Source organism: Pinus tabuliformis, chromosome J, assembly GCF_031772625.1.
Source record: "Pinus tabuliformis cultivar Carrire ecotype Pingquan chromosome J, CPIR1, whole genome shotgun sequence".
Lineage (NCBI taxonomy): Eukaryota > Viridiplantae > Streptophyta > Pinopsida > Pinales > Pinaceae > Pinus > Pinus tabuliformis.
This window is the reverse complement of record NC_142295.1, coordinates 394493891-394520902: the sequence shown is the minus strand read 5'-3', so window position 1 is coordinate 394520902 and position 27012 is coordinate 394493891.

The window sequence follows — 27012 nt, the reverse complement described above, 5'->3', positions numbered from 1 at the left end:
CACAGCTACTTGTCTTCTCGCTCGCCCAGCTTCAACAGGTCTCTGCAAGATCACAAGAGAAGAACACTACACAAAGACATATATTCATAATCATAACCAGTTCAGGATTAGAAGTAAACTAAACATACTAATGCAATCATACATCAAAGATACATCAGCATATAGGAGAAACCAAGATAGCTTTATTGATGAATAACAAGGTTTAGGAAGAGATACAACCCAGAGGGCTCCAATCCAGCATCTCCTTCCCAGCAAATGGAATTCCTATCTTCACCTCCCTTCAAAGCATTAAGCACCCAATGATTCCAGTCTCAAACCAACAACAATTCTTTGCAATAACAAAATTCCAGCCTTTAGATCTCATGGAGGAGAGATCCATATATAGATGTTTTGGAGAGAGGATGAGTCAGCTTGAGATCTGACTAGTGTCCTCTCCCTCTGTCAGTTCTTGATTCCACTTGGAGGTTCTTGCTTCCACTTGGAGATTTGGAACCTCTTACTCATCACCAGTCGAATTCCCTGAGGCAAGTGTCATTTTGGAAGCTTCCTGGGTTTTGACACCTTGAGAAATGAGCTTGCCACATGTCCACTCTCGCTCAGCGCAGGTAGCCAGTGTTGGCTTTGACATTCAGCGCAGGTAGCCAGTGTTGGCTTTGACATTCAGTGCAGACAGCCAGTGGAGCCATTGACATGATCCTGAATTGACTTGTTTTTGAGCAGTTTCTGGTGGAGAACTTCTGTGAATTGCTGTGGTTTGTTAGCCTTGTTCCTATAGGGGTAGGAACAACATGTTTAGGGACTTTGGATCCCTTAGATTATGGAAATTTCATGCTCAATGCTGTAAGGCACAAAAATGTCTATAACACTTCTGCTTTGACCGTGTCTTCTTCATCATGTTTCAAGACTGTCAACTTGACAGCAGATCCTATAGAGATCCCACTGCCTGATAAAATCAACCTACATAGGTTGACTGGTGAATTGATTTATAGTGATTTGAAAAAGACTTCCTTGGCTGTTGGCAGAGCTGAAACTTTATTAGAAAAAAGTGGTTAATCAATTAAAACTAGAAAAAATAAATTCAAGAGCTTTAACCACTCAAAATTAAGATTTAAATAAATTGATTGTTAAAATTGGGGTCAATCTAGAGGATATAAGTGTTGTTCAAAAGTTGGGGTAGGGAGCTGAGACAAAAATCCAGGTGTTGAGGAAGAAATTGAAGATGGCCTCTGTAGAACATCCAATGGCTTCAAAAGTAGCACATGTGGAAAAATAAAAAGAAGCATTGATTAATGAACTTGTACAAAGGAATGATGAAATCACCAAACTGAAGGAAATGAATTCTGTTTTGTAACAGAAAATTGATTCTCATGTTTGTATTATTGTAGTACAAGCATATTCTAAAGACCTAGCTAATAAGTTAACTAGAGTCATGACTAAGCTATAGATTTCTGAGAATGAGACGAAGAAAATTCAAAGGGATTATGAAAGCGCCTTGAAGATTATAAAAGCCACTGAAAGATACTTGGCAATGTCCAAGGAGAATGCTAAAAGGTACAAAAATTATTTTCAAGTTGCTTGTCAAGAAATTAAAGAGCTAAAGGATAAGGTGAAGGGAAGTATGTCCCTTTTTCGGGCATGAGATATTTTATGGAATAATATCATCCATACTATGAGGAACATATGGGAATCATTGTCTATAGTAGAAGAGGAGAAGATCATTATCAGAGACTTGGAAATCTTCATCACTGCTAATAAGCAAAAATTGCAGCAAGTTCAGTTTGCAAAGGAAATGATTGATTTCCTTAACTCAAGATCTTCACAGAAGTGAATGGAATTAAGAGTTGAAGACAAGACTTAGTATGTTTTAGAGATTAATAAAATGATTGTGAAGAACCTGTATAAGAAGAAAACAGAGGCAAAATTAACAGAGGTAAAACAAGTTGTAATGAAATTCAATACTGATTTTGATAAAAGAATCAGAGTAGGTTTGCCTTCATGTTGGGACCAGTAGGGAAATATATTACCCTAGGAGACTTATGAAACTTTGTTGGTGGAGGCTAAAAGAAAAACCGGTTCAACTCAAGAAAGAACAACAGTGTTGAAGGGAGCAACAATTGTCAATTAGTTGCACAGGGATTTCCAGCTTTTATGGTTAATGAAAACTCTTTTTGTTAACAAACCAACATACCTCAAAATCACCAACTTCAGAATGGCACACACTAGGTTTGTCAAGAGTCTCAGTTTAGATAAAACTATCTGGAAAAAATAAAGGGAATGGATGTCACTGACAACAACAAGTGCAGAAGCTGGACCTTCATTTGCACGAGAGTCTCATATTACTAAATGAAGCAGTGCCACCTGTCATGCAACAATTTTCTTTTTAGATATTTTTGAAATGATGTATTTAGGTTTTCTATTTTCAAAATGTAATGTTCAAAAGAACTATTAATTCCAAGGTAGTTTAGGAATTTAGCAGTTTTGGTAGTTCAGTTCCTTAACTGTCCTTTTGAAATTTTGTATAGAATGAATTCAGAAAGATAAGTGAGGGTTCCAAGTTTTGGTCCCGAGAAGCATAAACTACTTGTATTATCAATATTCATGTCGATTTGAATAAAAAGTTCAAACTGATTCTAGACACATGTTGAGTACCTTAATGAAGGTGTTGGCCTTAAATTTTACAGTTCTGCAAAATCAAATTTCTGTGAGTTAAAGTTAAAAGTACCTTAATTATGTGCTTCTTTTTTCTATATGTCATTCCATACTAATTACATACTTCCTCTAAAGTGGAAAACAAAGATTCGTCTTTTAGCAACCTATTGTTGGAAAATTTTCCACTATCCTTTCTCATTACACTTTCATTTAAATCACATTCAACATCAGAATGCCACTTTGGATGATTGTTTTTCCCATTGAAGGTTAAGAGGCATTGTCTTTCTAATTATAATTTCTGTGGTTTTAAAACAATGGGACAAAAAATTTATTTCATCAAAGTTTTAAACAAATGTCTTGCGCATTGACCACTCCTCAGCCAGAGGTTGTCTTCCAAGGTACCATACCTCTGATTTAGAAGCCTTCAGCTCGTCCACTAGTGAATTCTTGGCTCGACACTCACTTGTGTTGTGAGTGGGGTTCTTATGGAACTCACACCATTTCCATGTGTCCTTCTTTGTCTTTGTCTTATGAAACTTTGATGGTGGAGGCTAAAAGAAAAATTGGTTCGACTCAAGAAAGAACAACAATGTTGAAGGGAGAAACAATTGTCAATTACTTGCACATGGATTTACAGCTTTTATGGTTAATGAGAACCATTTTTGTGGACAAACCAACATACCTCAGAATCACCAACTTCAGAATGGCACACACTAGGTTTGTCAAAAGTCTCAGTTTAGATAAAACTATCTGGAAAAAATAAAGGGAATGGATGTCACCGATAGCAGCAAGTGCAGAAACTGGACCTTCATCTGCACGAGAGTCTCAGATTACTAAATGAAGCAGTGCTACCTGGCATGCAACAACTTTCTTTTTAGATATTTTTGAAATGATGTATTTAGGTTTTCTTGTTTCAAAATGTAATGTTCGAAAGAACTATTAATTCCAAGGTAGTTTAGGAATTTAGCAGTTTTGGTGGTTGACAGTTCCTTAACTGTCCTTTTCAAATTTTGTATAAAATGAATTCAAAAAGAGAAGTGAGGGTTCCAAGTTTTGGACCTGAGAAGTAGAAACTACTTGTATTCTCAATATTCATGTGGATTTGAATAAAAAGTTCTAACTAATTCCAGACACTTGTTGAGTACCTTAATGAAGGTGTTGGCCTTGAATTTTATAGTTTTGCAAAATCAAATTTCAGTGAGTTAAACCTAAAAGTACCTTAATTATGTGCTCCTCTTTTCTATATGTCATTCCATGCTAATTACACATTTCCGCTAAAGTGGAAAACAAAGATTCTTCATTAAGCAACCTATTGTTGAAAAATTTCCACTATCCTTTCTGATTACACTTTCATTTAAATTGTATTCAGCATTAGAAGGCCACTTTGGATGGTTGTTTTTCCCATTGAAGGTCAAGAGGCATTGTCTTTCTAATTATAATTTCTAGGGTTTTAAAACAATGGGACAACAAATTTATTTCATCACAGTTTTAAACAAATGTCTTGTGCATCGACTTCTCCTCAGCCAGAGGTTGTATTCCAAGGTACAACACATCTGATTTAGAAGCCTTCAGCTTGACCACTAGTGACTTCTTGGCTTGACACTCACTTGTGTTGTGAGTGGGGTTCTTATGGAACTCACACCATTTCCTTATGTCCTTCTTTGTCTTCATGGTGTTGTTCTTTTCTTGTGGCTTTGACGAGTTGTCCTAGGTCACCCCACCTTGGATTTTTCCTTTGTTATATGATTTGGGGGTGCCTTTCCCTTGCTTCAAATTCACAAATCCAAAGTCTCTCTTCTTTTGTTTAAATTTTTTCTCGATCTTGAAAGCATATCGATAGGCGGCGCCAAGTGAGGAGATGTCTAGGAACTCCATCGGGGTCTTGGATGTACTTGTGTAGACATCCATGATACTTGAGTACCAAATGTTTCTTAGAATCCTTGATACCCAGCTTCATACGAAGGGTATGAAAAATATTTGTGAAGTCCGACACATCTTGGGCCCTTCCATGCCGCAGCATGGTCCACTTTATATATTTATCTTCATAACTCCCGACAGGGTAATATTGTTCCTTGATGGAATCTCGGAAAGAATTCCAAGTGGGTGTGACAGAAAAAAGTGACGATTCCCTCTCGTCCTTTTGTTCACAGTAGGTTTCCCACTAGCCATTGAAATGGGAGTAAGCTTTGAGGAGTGAAAAAATAATATTTTCCCAATTGGAAAAATCATGAACCAGAAAATATCCTTCCAACATATTTAACCATATATCTATGACGTCTGCATCTATATGGCCTTCAAATATGGGAATGTCAAATTTAACTTGTACCTGAAAAGGAGTGGAACCTTTAGAGTGGTTGTTGGATGAAGATGTGTTGCCTATGGGTAGCCACCGAAGGATCTAGGCAAATTTATCCATCATCACGTTCCTCTTTCACTTGAGGGCTTCCTTGAGCAATAGTTTGACAGGATCTCTTGCTCCCTCATCTTTCTTTTCTTCCGGTGTGGGAGGTCGTCGAGGTTTGTGAGGCAGGTCTTGCAAAGGTTCAACAACTTTAAGCCCTAACTCCTTATACCCTGACCTTTTTGGGGACATGTAAAGAGAAAAAAAGAGCAGATTTCTCTAAAACCAATGATCCATACTTATGCAGGAACGCAACAAAATGCAGATATAAACTTAAACACAAAGATGCAACATAAATAAAACTTCATTTCATTTATATCAAAGAACTAGAATAGGCTTACATACATAATTGAAATAAACTAGCTCAGGCGATGGTAGCTTATCTTTGAGAAGAGATGTGCAGGATACATGCCTTTAAACTGTGTTACAATGAGGCTTGGTGGAATTTTTATCATTTAGAAACCCTAAACATCCAAAAACCTAACCTTAGGAGATGAAGCGCCAAAAGCTTGTTGGCCCCATTGGGATAAGTTGGAATGTCAACTTCATAGGGTCATAACTTTGGCATATGATCTTCGTTTGTTGACAAGGTTAATCCTCTCTGTTGATAGAGACGACCCCTCTAGCCTAATGAGTGGGTCTAGCAACTGAAGTGACAATCAAATAGACATCTTCCTAGGCTATAATTGAAAAGAAGAATGAAGGAGATGGCCTACCTTGTTCTGATGCGATTCCGATTTCCTTTGTTGAGGGCCTCGAACCGCTTGTGTCATGGACTTGTTCTTGCTTCTCTCAGTGTTTATGTACTTGCACAAGTGATCAAGAAAAAAAAGCATGCCAAAACCAATGGCAAATACAATAACAACCTACTTAACTGATCAAGGAATGTCAAGCTAAACAATACATGAACATATATATTTTGGGAAGATGAACCAACAATTGTGTATTATTAGGAAATAAAGGGAAGCTTACAACCAAAGCCTTGATGTTGAAAGGATCTCCTTGATTGGTAATCCAAGTCCAAGCCAAGAACTCTCCAAGCACTCCTTCTCCAAGTCTAATGAATAGGCTCTAGGTACAAGCTTATCATAAGGGTGCAAATAGACATAGACCAACCATTTGGAAATGGGAGAGGATGAATTTATAGGCTTGGAAAGGGAGTTAGGACTTCTCCAAAGATAGGATTAGGCCCTCATCTCAAGAAGGTAGCTCATAGGTATAAGACAAAGAGGCGAAGTTGGGAAAATTTGACCTCATCTATGCGAAGCAACCTCCAACTCGCTGCTCTGGAAGCTTCTAGATCATGAAGCTTCTCATCCTCTTTGGGAAAATTCCTTTTTGGGATCATCACGGGTATGAAAGGGAACAAAGTGATGCCATCATTGGTCAAGTACAATGCAACAGGCGATCATCACTATTTTAAGCCTTATAAGAGAGATGATCCTCATTTTAGTATTTTAAGAGCTATTTCTTTAGGTAAAGATCAAGGCATTTTGTAATCAATGTCTAAGGAGGGATCTGAGCTATATACATGGATGAGTATACTGTATAATGGTCATGTTTCAAGAACTTCAAGGTATGTCATAGGGAAGTGCAGGAGGTGTGACAAAATACTGTGTAACACTTTGACCTCATTGGGGACATGTAAAGAAAAAAAGAGAAAGAGCACACTTCTCTGAAACCACTGATCCAGAAATATGTAGGAATGCAACAAAATGCAGATATAAAATTAAACACAAAGATGTAGCATAAATAAACTTCATTTAATTTATATCAAAGAACTAGAATATGCTTACATACATAATGGAAATAAACTAGCTTAGGCGATGGTAGCTTATCTTTGAGAAGAGATGTGCAGGATACATGCCTTTTAACTGCGTTACAATGAGGCTTGGTGGCCTTTTTATCATTTAGAAACACTAAACATACAAAAACCTAACCCCAGGAGATGAAGCACCAAAATCTTGTCGGCCCCATTGGGATAAGTTGGAATGTCAACTTCTCAAGGTCATAAATTTGGCATATGATCTCCATTTGGCTATCATAATACCTTGTTATGGTCTCTCCATTTTCCCTAAAAATGTATTTTAGTCCCTCAAAACGACTCCAAAAGTTTAGGACTCGAAAAAATACAAAAAATAGTAAGTTGTGCTACAATTAAGGAAACTGAAAAGAAACAATGGTGGCAGTCCAAATGGAATAGGCGAGTGGCCACCATTATCCACATGGATTAGAATAAGTAGGATTGGAAAGGTAATGATAAGAATAAGGGAAAGTGGATTAAGAAGATAGGAAAACCACTTGATAAAAATTATGACAAGGAGAATGCAACACCGCACAAGAAGTTCAATGCATCTAACAAAGGACAAGGATTTCAATCTGAGGAGTAGAACAAGGGTGATGGTACGCAGCCTTTACAGTGTTGGACTTGTGGCAAGGATCATCGCATGAGAGATTGTCCACAGAATCAAGGAGGCATGCCACATATTTAAAGTGCTCAAGAGGCATAGAGAGTGGGGGATGTTGGACAAAGTATTCCACTGATTTATGAAAATTTGGATAATAGGTAGGCTGATCATCTGACATATATTATCAAGATGGAAATTGGATACAGGTACAAAGAAAAGAGTTCATCACTGGGTAAGATATTGTGCATTTGAGTTGAATGGTATGCCTATGTTAGCATATCTAAATATACTTCCGTTGGGATCATACAATATGCTATTGGGTATGGATTGGCTGTATCTTCACAGGACTAAGGTGGACTATTATGATAAGGATATTGAGTGCTTGTATGACAATGGGGAACGAAGAATATTGTAGGGTAAGAAGAAGGAAACATCAGTTAGAATGGTTACAACTATGCAAACAAAATGTAGTCTCATGAAAGGGCGTGTCTTGTTTGCAGTGCATATTTCCAGTGACAAAGGTAAGGATGTTGAGAATGCCAAGGTCTTGAACAAGTACTTGGTTTTGCAGCAGTTTCAGGATGTATCCCAACAAAGATATTAAAATTATCACCTCATAGGGAAGTGAACTTTTCTATTGAGTTGATGCAAGGAGAAACACCGACATCGAACACATCGTACATGATGAGCACTCTGAAATTGGTGAAACTGAAGTTGCAGTTGAAGGAAATGCTTGAAAACAGATACATTAGGCCAAGTTTATTGCCTTGGGGTGCACCGATATTGTTTGTGAAGAAGAATGATGGTACTTTTAGGTTATGAATTGATTACAGGCAGTTGAAAAATGTGACGATTAAGAATAGGTATCCCTTGTCAAGGATTGATGACTTGGTTGACTATTTGAAGAGAGAAACAATGTTCTCGAATATTGATTTGAGATCAGGATACCATAAGGTATGCATAAAAGAAGAGGAAATTTACAAGACTGCTTTTTGGACTAGGGATGGGCATTATGAGTTTGTTGTAGTTCCTTTTGGTTTAGCTAATGCTCCAACTACTTTTATGTGCTTGATGAATAGTGTGTTGCGTCCTTATATGGACAAGTTTTTGATTTTATTCATTGATGACATATTGATATATTATAAGAATGAGGAAGAACATTCCGAACACTTAGCAGCAGCATTGAGATTTCTAAGAGAGCATCAACCATATTCCAAGCTTAGTAAATGCGGTTTCTTTCAGACAGAGGTTCATTACTTGGGGCATGTGGTTTCCAAGGAAGGTATAACAGTCGACTCAGAAAAGATACAACTATCATGGAATGGGAAAATCTAGGAAATGTGGATGAGGTTAGATCAATTATGGGGTTAGCAGGTTATTACAGGCAGTTCATTAGAAAATTCTCACAGATTTCCTATCCTATTACAACATTCCAGATAAAAGGAAAGAAATTTGAATGGATAGAGGAATGTGTAGCAAGTTTGGAGTAGTTGAAGCAGTTGTTTACAAACACTTTGATAATGCAACTTATTCTTCATCATTCAAGTTATGTGATTTTGCTTTCGAAAATGATATCATGTTAAAACATTTTGATAATTATTACCCCCAAGGCAATATTTTAGCCGAATCCACTAACAAAAACCTAATCTACATCATCAAGAAAACCTTATTGTCACATAAGACTAAATGGAATAACGCCCTAACCAATGCACTATTGGCTGACCGTGTTACATCAAAACAACCTCTTGGAACCTCTCCTTCCTTCCTGGTATATGGGAAGGAAGCAATCCTACCTCCGAACTTGTACCTTCTCACCCTACAATTATCACAATAATCCCGAGGTACGCCATGTCCCACCATGCAAAATAGGATTGATACCTTGCTTAAACTCAAGGAAGAAAGGAAGAATATTAGGGAAAAGTTTTCTCTATACCAAAGATGAATTAAGAGATGGTTTTTATAAGAAATATGTAGGAAGCAAAGAATTTAAGATTGGCGACCTTGTGTTGAAATGGGATAAAGCCTATGAGGATAAAGGAAAGCATACCAAATTTCAAGCCCGTGGATTTGACCTTTTCAAATTAAAGAGAAACTTGGTCAACATACCTATCGCCTCCAAACTCTTGATAGGAAGAATGAACCTCTTCCCATAAATAGCCAAAATATTAAGTTCTATTTCACCCAAGAGTTGCTCACTCACCCATGTACACATATTTCTTCTTATTTTCCTATTTTCAGTTCCTCATCTTGTTTAGTTGCATGCGTTTTTTTCATGTTTTCTACTATTTAGTGGCCTCTCGTATATAAATAAAGGCTTTTCTTCAAAATAAAGAGTTATAGGACATCATCATAAGTCAAATGTACTCCATAAAGTTGTGGTAGTTGTTACACAAGTGGTTTAACTTTCCACCTCATGCCTATGTTTGATGTTGACAATCTATAAGTTAGATTCTCACCGGAACATAAGGACTTGATTATATGGGGAACACTAGTTATCCAAAATTCCCTATACATTTGTAGCAAGATCATTACTTTTGACTTGGCTTCAAGGTTCAAAGTTTGTGCTTAAACCCAGTGACTCGAGAGGGAGAAAGAAAAAAATTGTAATGGGAAACTCTTTTGGGAAGAATAAATAAAGTATGTGAAAACAAGAAACAACCTCTCTTGCATGTAAAATAAGTTGGGATCCCTCATCCCTCCTAACGAAATAAATACCTAATAAATGACACCAATGTGCACATATAGATAATAAAATTGAATAAAATGGTAAAGGATTGAGAAAGGCTTCCTACACAGAGAGGTGACGTAGACAACTCCGCCGATGTACTAAATAGGCTTGTTGGCAGTGGAGCAATGCTTGTGATTTTTTGAAGTGACTCCACTGAGGTACTGAATAGCCTCACCAGTAGTGGAGAACACTTTATTCCCACTACAATCTCGACATTTATTATCCTGTGCATTACTATCTGGACCCTGACAGAAGTCATTGGTGTTGTTTCTTAATTAATGAGGTGTTTCAAAGTAAGCTCAAATCAAAGTAGCGAGGTGATTGCAATCAATAACAATGGGTGACCCAGTGGCATTAGTGGGACCCATAGTCCCAGAACTATACTTCCATAAGGTGAGATTTCATCTTGAATAAAGATCAAGCATAGACTCTGAGGTTCTACTAATGTATCGCCAATTGTATTAGCGACTACAACCCCAAAATTTGACCCATTTCAAAATTTTGGAGCTCCCCTTTACTAGACTTCATTCAAATATTTACTTGAGGTCTCTTAGGGTTTCATGCTCCCTTCACATCTTCAGGGTCTCTTCATAACCTAGAAAATTCATACCCTGAATGTCTAAGCCTGATTTTTCCCTCCTAGTCACTAGTTGCATTGGTTAGGTTCAACGAGGGCCTTAAATTCATGACCTATGTCCTCATATTCATTGCTTTATCCTAGTCACTAAGTCACATATTAGCCTAGTTGTTATCGGGAAAACTAGTGTCCATTTAGAGTTGCTAGTCCCACTAAGACGGGTAGCTATCTTAGAAACAAACAAACTGAAGTTACTTATGTTTTCCTTTATGAGAGATAGATGAGAGAGAAACAGAGAGTACAAACCTCAGTCTTTCGTTAGTCTCCTTGTTTGTTCCCTCTCTCCCTTGATAGAGCTCTCGCCACTCCTTTCTCAATTGTCCTACTTTAGAGAACACCTGTAGAGTCAAAGCAGCAAACTACCTGCTTCCTCTAAGGTTAAACAACGCCTAAGGATCAAATCAACCCCTTGGCGATATAATGTATCACCAATGATCACATAGTTCTTAGCCAGGTGACGTAATTTTCTACATTCATCCTTGGAGGCAGTAGGAGGAAACTTCGAACTCTGGAGATAGATTATGATATCTCCATACCAGGGATCTTGTGAAGAGATGAGGAACAAATGTTCGTCAGGAAAACTTTCCTCATAAACAATATCCTCTCCACAAGGCAGCTCGGAAATTAATTCCACAAAAACCAATGATTTCTTAGACTTGGCCGAAAAGAAATCAAGATCGAATTCTTGTAAAATAACAATCCATTGATTGTATTTGCCCCAAATAACTCGCCTACTAAGGACAAATTGGAAAGGATTGGATGCTGCTAAGACAAATGTTTTGCATAGCAGAATGTAATGGCGAAGCCGCTGGACATCATGGACAATTTCCAAGGCTAATTTCTCAACTGGATAATAGCATAGTTCAAGGCCTACCAAGCCTTGACTCAAGTAGTAAATGACATGCTCCGTGAGAGCATCATCTTCCTGAACCAGAACCATACCTATGGTTGATTCTGCAGCTGCAAGATATAAAAGGAAATCTCTACCATAATCCGGTGGACTCAAAAGTGGGGCAAAGATCAACGCCTACTTCAAGGCATCAAAAGATTTCTTCATAAAATCATCCCATAGAAATGGAACTCCTTTCCTGAGCAAGTGTATAAACCCTTTATTTATCTCTGCATAGTTCGCTATAAACTGTCTCAAGAAATTTTCCTTCCCCTGAATACTTTGAAGTTGTCGGATGGAGGACGGGGGAGGCAACTGAACTATTGCCTCCATATTGAAGGGATCAACTCGAATCCCTTCAGTTGACACAATGAACCCTAACAACTGACCTGATGTAACCGTGAAAACGCATTTATTTGGATTCAACCAGATCTTGTAAAATTTACATCGTTCGAAAACCAACCGAAGGTGACCAGGATGATCGATTCTCTTTCGAGAACGAGCAGCTAAATCATCTAAGTATGCTTTGATGACATGCTTGATGTCGTGGAAAGCATATGACATGGCCCGCTCTAACATTTTTAAGACCAAAAGGCATCTTTTTGTACGCAAAGGTATCCCAGGGACATATGAAAGCTGTCTTATGCTGGTCTTCTGGACAGATAGATATTTGATTATAACTGGAGAATCCATCCATGAAGGAGAAAATCTCATTACCCACACATTCATCAACTATCTAATCAAAAAACAGTGTGGGGTAATTATCTTTCGGACAAGCTTTGTTCAAATCCATGAAGTCAATGCATACACGGATCATTCCTTATTTTTTATCAACCGGGACTGGATTAGAAACCCAATCTGTTAGGGGAATGGGGTATATGAAACCTACCTTGAGCAACTTTTCTACTTCAGCTTTAATAGTTGTTGCTTTCCTAGGATTGACAGGCTAAAGCTTTTGATGAATCGGCTTAGCATTTTCATACGTCTTGATCTCATGCTGAATGATGTATGGATCAATACTAGGCATTTCTTCATAAGACCAAGCAAATACATCCCGAAACTCTTTAAAGAGGTCGGTGTAAATTTTAATCTCTTCAGGGGAACACTTGGCTCCAATGAAGACATTTTCTATCACATTAGGGTTCCTAGAGATGCCTATCGGTATAGTTTTTGAAATGACCGACAAAGGGTTTGAAACCGTACAAACATCATTAGTAAGCATATTGGAAAACCTAAACTCGACTTCTCACAATGGGGGAAGAAAATATGAATGATGATGTAAGTCTTCCCAAGGTCAATCTACACCCATCATTGCTTTTAAGATTGCTTCCTCAAATGGTAAAACTGTATCTAAGCAATCTATAGCAGAAGTAGAGTCAAGGGTCCAAGCTGGGGCCACATCACCATCTAACTCTTCCTCTGAAAAAGGAGTAGGATGGTCATTTTCAGAGTTAACGATAGATTGATATCTAAGCTTTGCTGCAGACATGGGGAGTGCCATTCCACCCACTTGTCCTTCATCTAATGTGGTAGTAGGTGAAGGCAAGGTCCAAGGGTCTGAAAAATAACGAGTCCGCAAGAACTCTTCTCGTGAAGACTCTTTGGAGGATGAAATGACATTGATTCTAGCTATAGGAGCGGGAAAATCAAATGTACCCATCAATGAAGAATACATCCCAACTCCTAGATTCTCTATAGGTTGACGAGGGTTATCCACCAATGAAATAGTAGAATCTGAATTTGCACGAGGGTCAACTGGAGAATAATCCAATTGATCAACCTTAAAAATTTTCCCCTCATGTGGAAAACAAAGGACTTGAAATAGAGTCGAAACAACGACATCCATTTCATAAATCCAATTTCGTCCTAAGAGGAGATTGTAATCTAGGTTGGCATCAATGATTTCTATTTCGATGTTAATGACCTTCCCTCCAGCACATATAGGAAAGGTCGGGATAATCCTGTGTGGCCTATGAGAATGACCATCAAATGCTGTCAAGAGTGTAGGTGAAGGAACAACCGAAGGCGATCCAATGGCCTTCCAACATGACATTGACATGATGCACATGGAAGCTCCTTCATCAATAACAGTTCGAAAAATGTTAATTTTCTGGTAAGTAGACTTTATTTGAAAAGCCATATGATGAGGGAGTCTCTTTTTGACATTGAGCATGTCAAAAGTGAGCACTAAGGAATTGTTTGGATCAACTACCCCTATCACTGAAAGCAAAGCACTTCGTTGAGCTGGACACGACTGGAGTACCTCTAAAGCAGACATAGCGCATGGACTTTGAGCCAGATCCTCAACAATGGAGTAATTCTGGGCTACCCTAGCATTAGGGTTGATAGTCACGCATTTGGCGGAACCTTTTGGTATCCAAGGTATAGACTCGACAGAGGGCCACTCAATATGAAGTGGATCCATAGTTCCGTGAACAAATTTATCTTTGGATGTTTCAACTTTGCCATAATCACGTGACTGTGTGGCCACATTGACATGAGAACCCATCATGAAAACATTTGAGGAATGGTCACCTTCCTGGTTGCCCCTTGCAGAGGTACCAGGTTTTGAATTCGCGTCAGCAAGCAACTACCGCCCTTGGGGGAAAGGTTTAGTTAAGATAGCCTGGGAGCTAAAGACCCTTGCTGCACTAACAAGCACTGAGCATCTTGAATTTTTGGGCAGAGATGAGTCAAATGTTCCCCATTGCATAGCTTGCATGGAAACTTAACTTTCTTCTTAGACTCTTTTCCACTCTCACCAGCATTACTGTCGGGCTTATTCGCATTACCCTTCCCATCTTGATTCTTTGTTTTACCTCGTCCCTTATTCTTCCCATTAGAATTTTGATTTACTTTGGGGTTAGAAGCCTGAACGAAATTTACGGAAGAAGGTTGACAAGGTGTAGTAGTAGACGGTGCAGCCTAATTGGAAGAAGAAATTTATATAGACAACTGCTGCAATTGGCTTAGAAGGTTCACTACATTCGCATAAATTGATCCAACAATACCGTCAGCATGTGGGCCTAGCTTTGGTTTGGCTATATCAACTATGGATCTAGGAGCATCAAGCAAGATATTTTAAAGGGTCCTAGACTGAGAATATATCAGTTCTAACTGCTGGGCGCGAAAGATAGCCTACTCTTCAGAATATACTTCGGACATAGAAACATCCTTGGAGATCTCAGGTTGTAATGATTTTAAAAACCATTCGAGATGGAATTCAGGTGGAGTTTTGCCTTTGATGAGCCTCTTTCTCCATCTCCATTCCTGAATATGATCAGAAATGTGAGTGGCCATGTCCTGATGAAAATTGGCCAGAAGTTCAGTTTCAGCTTTGTAATGGACAAGCAACTGAAAATGGTTTAAGAAAGTGTTAGCCAAATCGGTGAAAGATGTAAAGGTGCCCCCTGACAACTCTATATACCACTTAGCTACATTGCCAGTTAAGGTGTGTTGAAATGGTCTCAACCTAATCGAGTCATTGATGAGGGAGTTCGCTGAGCACATAAATGGAATGTGGTTACATGGTCGCCCAAGTCTTCCCCACTCTTCCATTCGTATTTTGGGATATCTAATGGAAGTTTGGTTGGGAGTAGAGGCCAAGCCGGATTGTATCTAATTGGATCATTCGTTAACTTAGTCAAGTCTGGCAGATTGAGCATGGCCATAAATGGAAGTCTCGGAGGACCTTGGGGATTCCACCCAGATTGGGTGGGGTTCTCAAAAGTCTAAAAAGAATGGCTTGGATTTTGAAAGGCACCAGGTTCCCTAAAGTAACTGGTAGAACCTACTGAACCAAAAGGTGACCCTTGTGGTCCAGCAAAACTCGGAGTTTGAGAACTCCAGCCGAAACACCTCCGTAACCGGCAAAGTTTCCCCCTAACGAATTATTATAAGGAGTGGACAACCCTTGGTAAGGGTTCCATGCATTAGCTAAGGGTGGAAAACTTTGAAATGAACAGATCGAGGAGTACGTCATATTCCCTTGTTGTTTGAAAAACAGATTCCCAGTTCCTGTGCCACTAACCGTAGGAATATTCCAACCCTAAAAGGGATTGCTGCCTTGACTCGTGAAAGAAAAAGGCATAGATCTTACCATCAGATTGGAATGTGGTATATGACCACTTCCAAAAGGAAAACCCTGAAAAGATGCTTATCCACTCATCATGGATGTGGAGGCAGTTAATGGTACACTTAATGGAATAGAAGGAATACCTAGAGAAGGCATACCAAAAGGGAAGAATCCAAAACTGGATGCATGCACTTGGGAACTTCCACTCATCGATGGAATGGAAGTAGACCCAAACAAGGATGTGCTAGCAGTAGACCCAAATAAATATGTAGAAGGGATGGAAATGGTTCCTCCCCCTTGTATTGATATAGGTGTCTACATACTTGTAGCACTCGTGGTGGATGCCATGCTTCCAACAGTGGTCATCGAAGGGATGTGCATGTGTGGACCTAGACTTGAAGGTCTATGTGTTGGAGTCCCAACGTATAACACTACGTCCGGATGATCAGAAGGCAGAGGAGAATTCAGAGCTACTAACGGCTCTGAGAGTTCTTCTACCTCAATATTATCTTCCGACTAGAAGAGAACTCGAGAAAGAACTGGGGTGTTCCTCTCTAGCTCTATGGTAGTACCAGGCCTATCTTGTACACTATTGCCCCCAAGCAGAGGATCAATCCTCGATGCATCGGCTGCCACTAGGTGAAACCCACTAGTAGTATCGCTCCTACGCCTTCTAGAATAAGGCTCTGGACTTGCAGGTGAAGGCCCATGAAGTATGCGGGACCGTCTAAGCGATCAGTCAGCCACTTTGAATTATTTAATAAGATCTACTTAAAGACTCAATAAATTGAAAGCTAGGCCGACTAGGAGCACAAAACACACACTGAAAATGTCCCTAAAATAATTCAGCAATCAAACAACTTACAAGTATTTCCGCTCTAGGTGATTAGGACCGGACACCAAAATATAAGAAAGTGAATAATAAGGGCCTTTCGAAAATAGACTAGGGTAATTACACCCCATGTCTACTAGTGAAGGTATCATAGGAAGTTACACTGATCTCCAAACAATAGCCTTTGCCGGTGCAAGACCCCAAGCTTGACAAGGGTGCCCTCCAGAAGTACTGCTGAAAGTGATGCAACATCGACCTCAGGTGCTACGGGATTTCCCTCCACAACCACCTGTGTAGATCCCTAGGATAGGCAACTAAAGATACCAACTCATATCAGAAGCTGGGTAGAACATATGTGAGGTAAGATCCAATAAGTAAGAGAGGGTTATCTCTCATCCTTATCTTCAAAAACCCTCGTGCTTAACTCCCAGTCACAGAGCTTTCCCGGTCTCCCTAACGCTATTGGATTTTCACTCTCTATTTAGACTTCTAGGTTGACAATTTAGAGTGACCTTGGAGACTTTACTTTCCTCTCACCTAATCGAAGGCCCTAAATAACCTAAAACTTGTTGGTGTACTTATTGACAATATAAAAAGTTCTAGTTTATTTTATTAGTGCTTGATTTTAAGTGGTTGTCCTTTTTAAGTCAAAGAGACAATATGGAAGTGAAATTGATGGTTTTCTTCGACGCAAAAGAAATTAATGAAAAACTAACTTATATGCAATGCATGTGTTTGTTCTTAGATGAAAATCAACTTCTACTTGGGTTCTAAGAAACTTCTATTAAAGTAATAAATTTTTTTCTTTTCTCGCAACAGACTTCACACTCACAAACACTAAAAAACTATTGATGCTCTAATAATGCGAACTACCCTAATGCAAAGTGTACATGATGATGCAAAAATTCTAGATTACTCAAAAAAAGAAAATGAAAGTAATTTGTTTTATAATCCAACTAAAGTGTTTTGAAAGGAATGAGAATTTTGAACACAAAATCTTTCCCAAAACAAGAAGGACTAAACACAAAGATCCCAAATCACTCTCAAAAACCAAAAGAAACCAAACACAAGTTTAGCAAAGAAAGTAAAAACAATGTTTTGAAGGACTTTTCTTTTTCAAAAAAGCAATAAAATCAACTTTTCAAAAGTACTCAAAGTGCTACCAAAGATTCAAAGATCAAAATCAAATTGCCAAGAAACTTTGCAAGTTGTCAATTCAACACGAATGAAAACTTAACAAAATAGATGTTTCAAGATGCACTAAATGATCCCAAAAGTAACAAAAAGAGGTTAAAGACACTGATCAAAAAATTAGGAAAAGCACACTTTCAAATTTGTCAATAAAAACTTTTGAAAAGAAAGAAGAAATGAATGGTCACAAACTTAACGGTAAGGAAAGCAAGCAAACCATAAAAATGAAGTTTGACACAAATATTGCAAGCAATATTTTGTTCCAGAAAACCAAAACAATCAAGAGACTCTACAAGTAGCCTTGTGTGTTCAAACACAAATGATAACACTCACTATAAAGCAAATCGAGACCAAAATCTCTTCAAAGCAGGAGAGAGCTCGAAACAGTAGGCTCACTGAAAAACTAAAATCTGAAAGCAGAAACTAACCACTGAGGAAGCATAAAGGCCAAGAAACAAATCTTCCTAGATAAAAAGACTTGAAAAAATCATGCAACACAAATGTATACGCAACTGTGTCTCTACATAGATGCGTGTACACGTGTTTCAGCCAAAAGAAACCTGCGTATACGTGGCTTCAGTTCAGTGAAACAAGCGTGTATACGCTTCTGTAACTTGACAAAAGTACGTGTAAAAATTTTTACAAGAAAAAACAAAAATGAGGCCTGATGAAAAGGATCAGACTTGAAGTCTGAGTTCCTACAGGAGCAGACAATACAATCACAGCAAGCAAACTGAAAGCCAAGCCCTGATTGGCATAAAATAACCCAAACTAGGAACAACAAGATTATTTTCCCTAGTGGAGTCACCAATTCTGTTAAGGGATAAAGTCCCCTAGGGATTTGGGTCAGAACCCTAGCAGAGCAGGAGTAATCCACAACAAGAAACAAGCAAATAACTCAGGAAAAATGCTTAAATGAGCAAACTATGCGAGGATGTACATACCCGGGGGTCCTTTGTTCGAGTAGTTCCAGCCAGGGTTCAAACACTCTGCAACTCCTCACGATTTTTGAACTTTCAAAACAACCAATTCAAAGACACACAGTAGCATATAGATAAAGCATTATAGTGAAATCAACTTTATAGGATATAAATAGATGGTTAGTTATACATTGAAATAGTCATTCATACATAAACCATAACAATAACATCAGATGCATGAACAATGTTGATATCAGGAATAAGACAATGTTTCTTTTATTGCAGATAACTATAATCAAAACATAGAAAAAGTTCACCTCAGTCTTCCTCTTCCGGCTCCAAGTGGAACCGTCCTCCAGGTCCATCCAGTCCCAGTCTTCAAAAGGCTCCTTCCATAACCAACACAAGGATATCTCCCACAAGTGAAAGGATATCAACTCTCAAGGTGTTAGCAACTAAATCTGCCCTAGGTTGAAGGAAGGCAAAATTCAGGGTAACCACAAACCACACTTAGTCTGGTAGCTATCCCTACCAGAACAAGAGAGGGCTCTCTCCGAGTCACGCTTAGTGAATAGATAAGCAAAAACGGTCTGAGATGACTTACAATGAAACATTGATCTTAGGCTAGTAAGTGAATATGGATACAAGAAACAATTTTTATGAATGACCAAGATTCTGGGATGGTATGGGACCAACGGTCAGAAAAGAACAAAGAATTTAATACAAAGGCACAGATTACTTCATGAGGCAAGGTAGGCGGAAAGTGTAGCAATTTAATTTGGAATAACGCGGAACGGAGAGATTGCTGAGGAGTGTGAAAATGGCATGGGAACATGAATCCTTTTCAACAGAAGAAGAACACTGAACATGAAATTTTCCCACAAGCAGAGCAATAAAATTGAATTCTACCTAATCTCACTCAGAAAATTTCACTGGAAATGAACATGAATTGAATTATGAAACATAACGAAATACATATGAAAACATAAGAGACACATTTGCTACACTCACAACCACAAGAATCTCATGAAACAGAGCCGCTGCCTTTCATTAATTCTCTGTCAAAAATACACAGTGAAGAAACAGAGTTTCTTTCCCACAGTCTCCCAGAAGTTACAAACTAACCAACCCTTTGCAAATAGCTTACATACAATATATAGAATGTGCCATGAAGAGATAGAACGCCCAAGGGTTGGGGAGTTACTCGAATCATTACAAAATGGAGATGAAGAGCCAACCATCAGCTACAGGTGCAACACTACAAACATGCCATTTGGCTTGGGTGACCGTTTGCCTTCCTTCGCCACTTGGATAGAAGTCCATATGGAAAAAAAATGGTTTAAATGCCGCCTTTGGTGCCAAAAAACTGAAGTGTAGATGAGCGAGCCCACTTGGAGAAGTCGCGAATCGAAAATTCGCGAAACAGAAGCAAATTTGGCAATTTTTCCTCTGTGCACCGCGCCATTTTCTCTGTGCGCCGTGCTACTTTGGGGCCTATTTTAGGGCACTTGTAGGTGTCCAAAATGTGCCCAAGTGGGCTTTTTGGAAATCCTGTCCTGTCTACTTTCTAACCCCATTGGAATTTTTGAATTTGGTGCTCATTTGCCCCTCCAAATCTCCATTCTCCCAAGACTGCTTCCTATGTGTCAAAAAAGGGGTAGAGAAGCCATTTTTTGGGTGTTTTTGACCTTTTGGAGACTCATATCTTGCCAAAATTTCTTGTCCAAGCACCAATAGTCATGATTTTCCATGATGAATCCAAAAATGCAAACCATTCCGCATTTGGAGCTCCCAATTTTTAGCGCCGCGCCACTGGGAGAAAAACCCTGTGTTTTGCCCAAAAAATTGTCATGTGACCAAAATTTCCCCAAATTTCTTGAAATTTGGGCTGGAGGTCCTTTATAGGGTCCTATGCTGTGCCAAGGAAGCTTCAGCCAAGATTCAAAGCTGATCTTTCTCTTTTGCCTCTTTTGCCTCTTTTGTTGCTTTGCTCAATTTTGCCTTCAATCTCCTTATTCGGGCCTTTGCACTCATATTTCGTGTCCTGTAATGATAAGCCATGTGTCTCAGAATGTACTTGTCCTTGTTCGCTTTCACCAACAACTCCTCTAAGTGGATGTTGGTCCACTCGAGCCAATTCTCTCGATCAACCTCTATCTCCTGTTGAATGGGTGTCCTCTCATTTAGGCTTCGTTGGGCAGCCTGCTGGTCATCACAGATGTTTTGCCACCTCTATGAGGCCTCCTGGGTGCATGTATCTCTGTTGGCGAATCACTGTGTGTCTCTTCTTCATGATCATATGACGGATCAGATGTCATGTCTACTGTATATGTACTGTGCTTGGACTGCCCTTTGATGATGCTATGAAACTATGTGTTGTTATGAACTCTGCCACCAAGGGGAACAATGAAAAAGGGAATGTTAGGAAGGGGGAATAATATAATGGGATTAGGGATTATGGGGAGAAATTTTGTTTATGGACATGTAGGAGGGTTTGGGGATTTTATAAGGTAGGGTTTTTGGGTTTTATGTTTGACAAATGAGTGGAGGGAATAGGGAATAGGGGTTTAGTAATGTTTTAGGGTAGGGAGAATAGGGAAAAATGGGACATGGGGGAAGGGAACAATGGAAAGAAGGGGAAAAATGAGAGGTGAAAGAGGAGCCTTGGCATCAACACCACCATTTTGCAACCCTAGAGCAATGGCTTTAATGTTTTTAATTGGTAGGGTTTAGGTGTTTTTTCTTGTAATTATAAACGGCCATACACCATCATCACATTCATAAAAATACATGAGCCATCAAGATGTAGACCCTACCTGTCGATTTGAAGGGTTTCCAAGTGATTTGATGCAAATTTGGCACAAATTCGGGCCTTGGTGGGTGTGCGCTGCGCAGCAAACCCAGTGCGTCGCGCTCTGTATATGCGTTGCGTCCTTGTATTTTTACCACTGCGGGGTCCCGATTTGTGCACCACGCTCTCTATGTGTGCCGCGCTCCTCTGTGTGTGCGCACTCCTGAAAACGACTCCAACCTCTCCTAAGACGCGTGCTTTGCTCTCCCAATTACTTTGCTATGTTTCTCTTTACCTTGGTATGCTCAATGACTTTGTTCCTTGTGGAAACTTTGTGGAATGAAGAATTTGCAGTTTTTAAGGAAGATTTCCATCAAATTCATGCCTTTTAGCCATGTGCGCCGCGCCTCCCATGTGCGTCGTGCCAGTGTAAATTTACACTGGAAAATTTCTCCCAGTGCGCCGCACTCCCTCTGTGCATTGCGCCCTTTTCCAGGTGACTTTTGGAGACCTTCCCGGTGTCCAAATCGGGCGCAAGATAGCTCCTTGGAAAGGTATTTGAGTCTAATTTCCAATCCAACCAGAATTTTTCAATTTGGAGTTCATTTTCCCTATCAAAAATGAAATCTCCCAAGACTGGTCAAAATGTGCAAAATGAGGCTGCCTAAAGGCATAGTGCTGTTACAGTAAACTTTTGAATGCCTTTCTCAACTCCAAATTGAGCTCATAATAGCTCATTGGAAATTTCTTTGTGTATAGTTATCATTTGGCTAATCAATAAAGTCATTTGGCCAACCGTGCTAGGAGAAAACTTGATTTTCCCAAGGTAACTTCAGAGGTGCATCAATTCTCCCGAGGCGATTGTATTTTTGACATTTCTCCAAAACCATAACACCTGTGTAAAAAGTGAAGGATGTTTTTCTTCCTTGGAATGTTATGGACAAAAAACTCTCTCAATTTTCCCAAATTTATCTTTTACTACTTAGAAACATCATTGGAGTAGAACCTATCCCGATGTGTGGAACAAGAGATTTGTCGAAATGAAGCGAAATGAAGGGGATAAGCGGCTTCTAAATTCTTGGGAAAATTTTTGGAAGTAGGGAGGGATGTTAAGAAGCAAGGGAAAGTGTAATTTCAAATATTGAGTGAGGGGAAGGGGTCCAAAAAGGAAAAACATAGGTCCAACCTAGAAAATTGCCAGGTTGTAGCAAGAAACTAGGGTTTGTGTGAAAATGAGGAATTTGGGGGATCTCAGTGATGGGAAGTGTTTGATAAGGTACTTTAAGGATAGGGGAAGGTGCATGAACATCAGGATACAAGTTTTGCTGATGATTTGACCATCCAAGAGAAATTGCCTTCAAAACCCTAGGAGAGGGAAATGACCTTACCTAGGCGCAACTGAAGCATGAACAAGGTGTAAAATGACCCAGTGGAACTTGACATGATAATGAAAACCCTCTGAATGATGGTACACTCAGCTGAGTGGTGACATGGAACGTCATTTGGACAACTTTGACAAGGGTAAAATCAAACCCTAGACCTAATGCCTAGTGACCAAATTTTGCTTGAAGACTCACTGAAATGACAAAATTTGACCTTGACACCTTAAAATAATTTTGTAAGAGCATGTTTGATCACTGGAGGAAGGCTACAAAGACTAACACTAACACAAGGAAACAATGGTTTCCTGAACTTGGGTAAGTGCTTGAAGCACAGGGATCTTCAGACTTGATAAGGGGATAATCTCAGTAGAGTAATTCTCTATTTTGTCTCCTCCTTAAGGTCTTCCCATTGAAGTCTTTTTATACTTCTCCAAAAGTATTTTTTTAGTTGGGAAACAATCGGGAACATTTGGGCCACAAGCACTAATAGGTAATCAATAGGTAAAACCCGTGATCTCCGCCCATAATTAAGGATTTTTTTTTTTTTAAGTGTTCTAAGACATATACACAGGTTGGGTATAGACTAACCTACGTGTACATGTGTTTAATATAGGGCAAAGTCACGTACAGGGAGTAAACCAATGTTTTTTGAATATTTGGACCAAGTCTAGAAGGAGGGGTTGCCCTAGGCCATAAACCAAGCATCACAAATACATAAGGTGGTATTTGGAGCAATAACAACTATGTCATGTGGCCTAATGTATGCTACGTGTAGGAATTGGAGCAATTTTGGGTTAACTTGAGTGCAAGAATTTAGAGTAGACAAGCAAGAGAGATTTTAGGAGTTGGTCTCCCTCCTTAACTCCTCAAACAATTTGAACATTCCTCCACTCCATCTCATCTGCTATGTGTCTATGACAACCAAGTAAGCTGAGTTCATTGGCAGTCAAGCCAGTGACAGCCAAGGAAGAGTTATTCTCGAGTTAGGGATCCAAGTGTCCCTATTTTATAGGGAGTTGTTGGCAGCTCCAGTTTTGTATAAATAGGAGAGCCAAGGGAATCATCAGGATTCAATTTTTTGTTGTAGCCAAGAGGCCATTTGAGCTGAAACATTTTGACTTTTATTGTTATGATGTACTTGAAATTTTTATGATAATGAGAAATTATGTTTTGATCCAACACTAAGTTGACTCAGAGGGATGCAACTATTGGGTTAGGGCCCAACCCTAGCATTAGAAGTTCCTCTTTTGTAGTTGTCTTCTTAGCTTAGAATGATAGTTAGCTTTTGAAGTTTATTTATGTTTTTATATTTAGCTTAGAAAGTTACTTAAATTGTTGCTTAACCTTATTTCCATTAGTTTAAAGAGGTAGATTAGTATTGCATTTTAGTGAAGGAAATTATACCAGAAAATCTTGTGACAATTGCCCCTATCTCATCTCCCTCATGGGTTCATCATTAGAGGACCTCACTCTCACAACCCCAAAAATAGAGTTTTTCTTTTGTTTATTGCATAGATTAAGTTTCATTCTAAGCTAGATAACTGTTTATGATTTCTTGGAAACATCTATTGTTGTTATCTTGTTTTCTTAAGGCTTCTGTAGCTTAAAAGGCAATCCCTTTCATAGACCTACTCCTTAACAACAGGTAGATCAACTTCCTCAAATTCAACTCATCTTTTCCATGTGGACATGCAATGATTCATAAATGAAAAGAGAAACAAATTTTATTGCAAAGATTTTTGATCTCTAGGAAGAGACACTTCTAACTAGCTTCACCTATGTCTTTTCCACCTTCTGTTGAGGCATAATAGCCCATAGTACTAACCTCTATTTTCCAGCCACTGGGAGCAAGCTATCTTAGGAAAATCCAACCTCCTTGGGGTGATGGGCTTGGCCCTGGGAGATGTTCACCTTCCCTACACCTTCTACAACTGTCATGCACCCCTCCAACACCTAATATCACTATTATTACCCTCCAAAAACTCTCAGCTAACTTCGTGTAGCGGTTCAGGACATCCTATAGCAGATCAAGAGATCTTATAGTAGTTTCGCATAGCAAAATTGTAGCAGTTTGTTTTGACCCCGTGTTGACCCGAAATGATAGGGTAGCCTAGTATAGGAGTAAGTTAGCCCCTCAGCTTGGAATCCATGACCAGAAGTTCCACCTAGACCATCCTTCCCATTCCTTTCCCTCCTACAAGATCGGATAACATTAGCTTTTATATCTCTGAAGTTAGAAATTAAGACTTTTTTCTGCAAATGTGAATGAGATAGTTAATGCATGCATGCTTGAATTATGAGATGATAGAGTAGCTTCCTATTTTCAAGAAGTCTTGATAGCTAGATGATCAATTGCAATATTAGCATAGTTTCCTTTCTGCAAGCGATTTGTGTCATTTCATAGCTAGATGATTTATGGAATTTCATAGCATTTACCATTTGGTAGCTTTCATTTCCTGAATAGACAAGAATTTACTTTCCTACACTAGAACTAGCTTTACATTCACTGTCAGTAGTAAAACTCCCTTTAGTTCAATAGAGGATTGGTCTGGAACCCTAATGGTCAAGTGTACCAGTTGAGAAGTGATACTAATAGAATAATGCATGTGCTGTGTATATAGAACTGTCACGTCCAAGTTTGTACGAGACCCCAGGTTGATAAAGTAAAGTTGGTAGCCCTAGGAGTTGCAAAATTCTTGTTACAATACCAAGGCTCATCAGTAGGTATTCAAGAAGCCTTTCTCTTTCTTCATGGGTCCCCATTTAGGATAGTACTATTAAATTTCTAACCGATGGCTCATTTTCCTTACAAACAATGGAAGTCTCCCTCTTACAACTTACATTGGGTTTATCACAAAGCTCACATTCTTGCCCCCAAAGAGATGTTGCGTTATCTTGTGTTTGATATTGATCAAGGCATATCTTTAAAACCTTTCCTATAGTGGTCAGACCATATGACTAGATGGGAATCCTACACCAAATAGTGTGAGGTCTAATTGGGACTTCACATTGGGGAGATCCACTTACAATGTTGGTTACATCCAACGCCATCAACATTTTTGGTGCTAGAAAGAGGGAAGATGACAAAATGAGCCTGTGAAGTTTGTTTGAATCCTTTACCTTTAATGGCTTCATTTGAGATCATAATCCCGAGGTGTTTTTCTGAATCTTTAGATCTTTCAATCCCCACAAACTTTTTACATAACTTGTCACATCTTAAATTTGATGGCAGAGGTACAACAACTGTCCTTGATTATGTAATTGAATTCATTCAATTTTGTTTTCCAAGTGCCATTTATTCTGAAGAAATCCTCATGCTGTTGTTTACCATTACATTGTATGGTCGTGCAAAGTGATGGTGCTATTCTCTACCCACTGCTTTTATTTAATCTTTCAAGCATTTGGTTAATGACCTTCATCACATTTTCAATAAATATGAATATGAAGATGTTCTCAATGAATTGATCAACTTAGAATGGAGCGAATGCATCTCTTGAACATTTCAATGATCGATTCCTTCATCTTTGTTATGAATTTCCAGATGAGGATGTGGACTGGAAATTTTTGGATGAGAAATTTTGTTTCTTCGTCCGGATGTCAAGAAAATAGTTTGAATATGATTCATTATGTCCTCCCGCTCAAAAATAATTTTAGCATCCCGAGGAAGAACCGGACCTATCTTTTGTTCCATGTTCCCCTCCTTTCAATGTTCCAAGTTTTGAACCTCAATTGATCACTAAGTTGGAGGATCAATTTGCAGGTGAAGAATTGATTTTTTTATCACAAATTCCCCTGATGGTGATTCAATTGACCTTATCAATCAACCATCTTTGAATCTTGAAATTTCACCAGTTGATCTTTTACCCGTTAATCAAATTGAACCCTTGGATGATCATGACCCCGACGATTTCGTTTTCTCTGAATTGTACAATATTTTTTTTCAAGTAATATGGGTGAATCTTTGTTCTTATATGAATATTTACATTTGCAACAATTTCAACTAGAGTCTGATGTGATTATCGAATATTTTTATTCAGGTATACCTCCTTTTAATCAAGAAGATGACATGCTTATCATTGAATATTTTTGCGGTAATCTTGACAATTTAT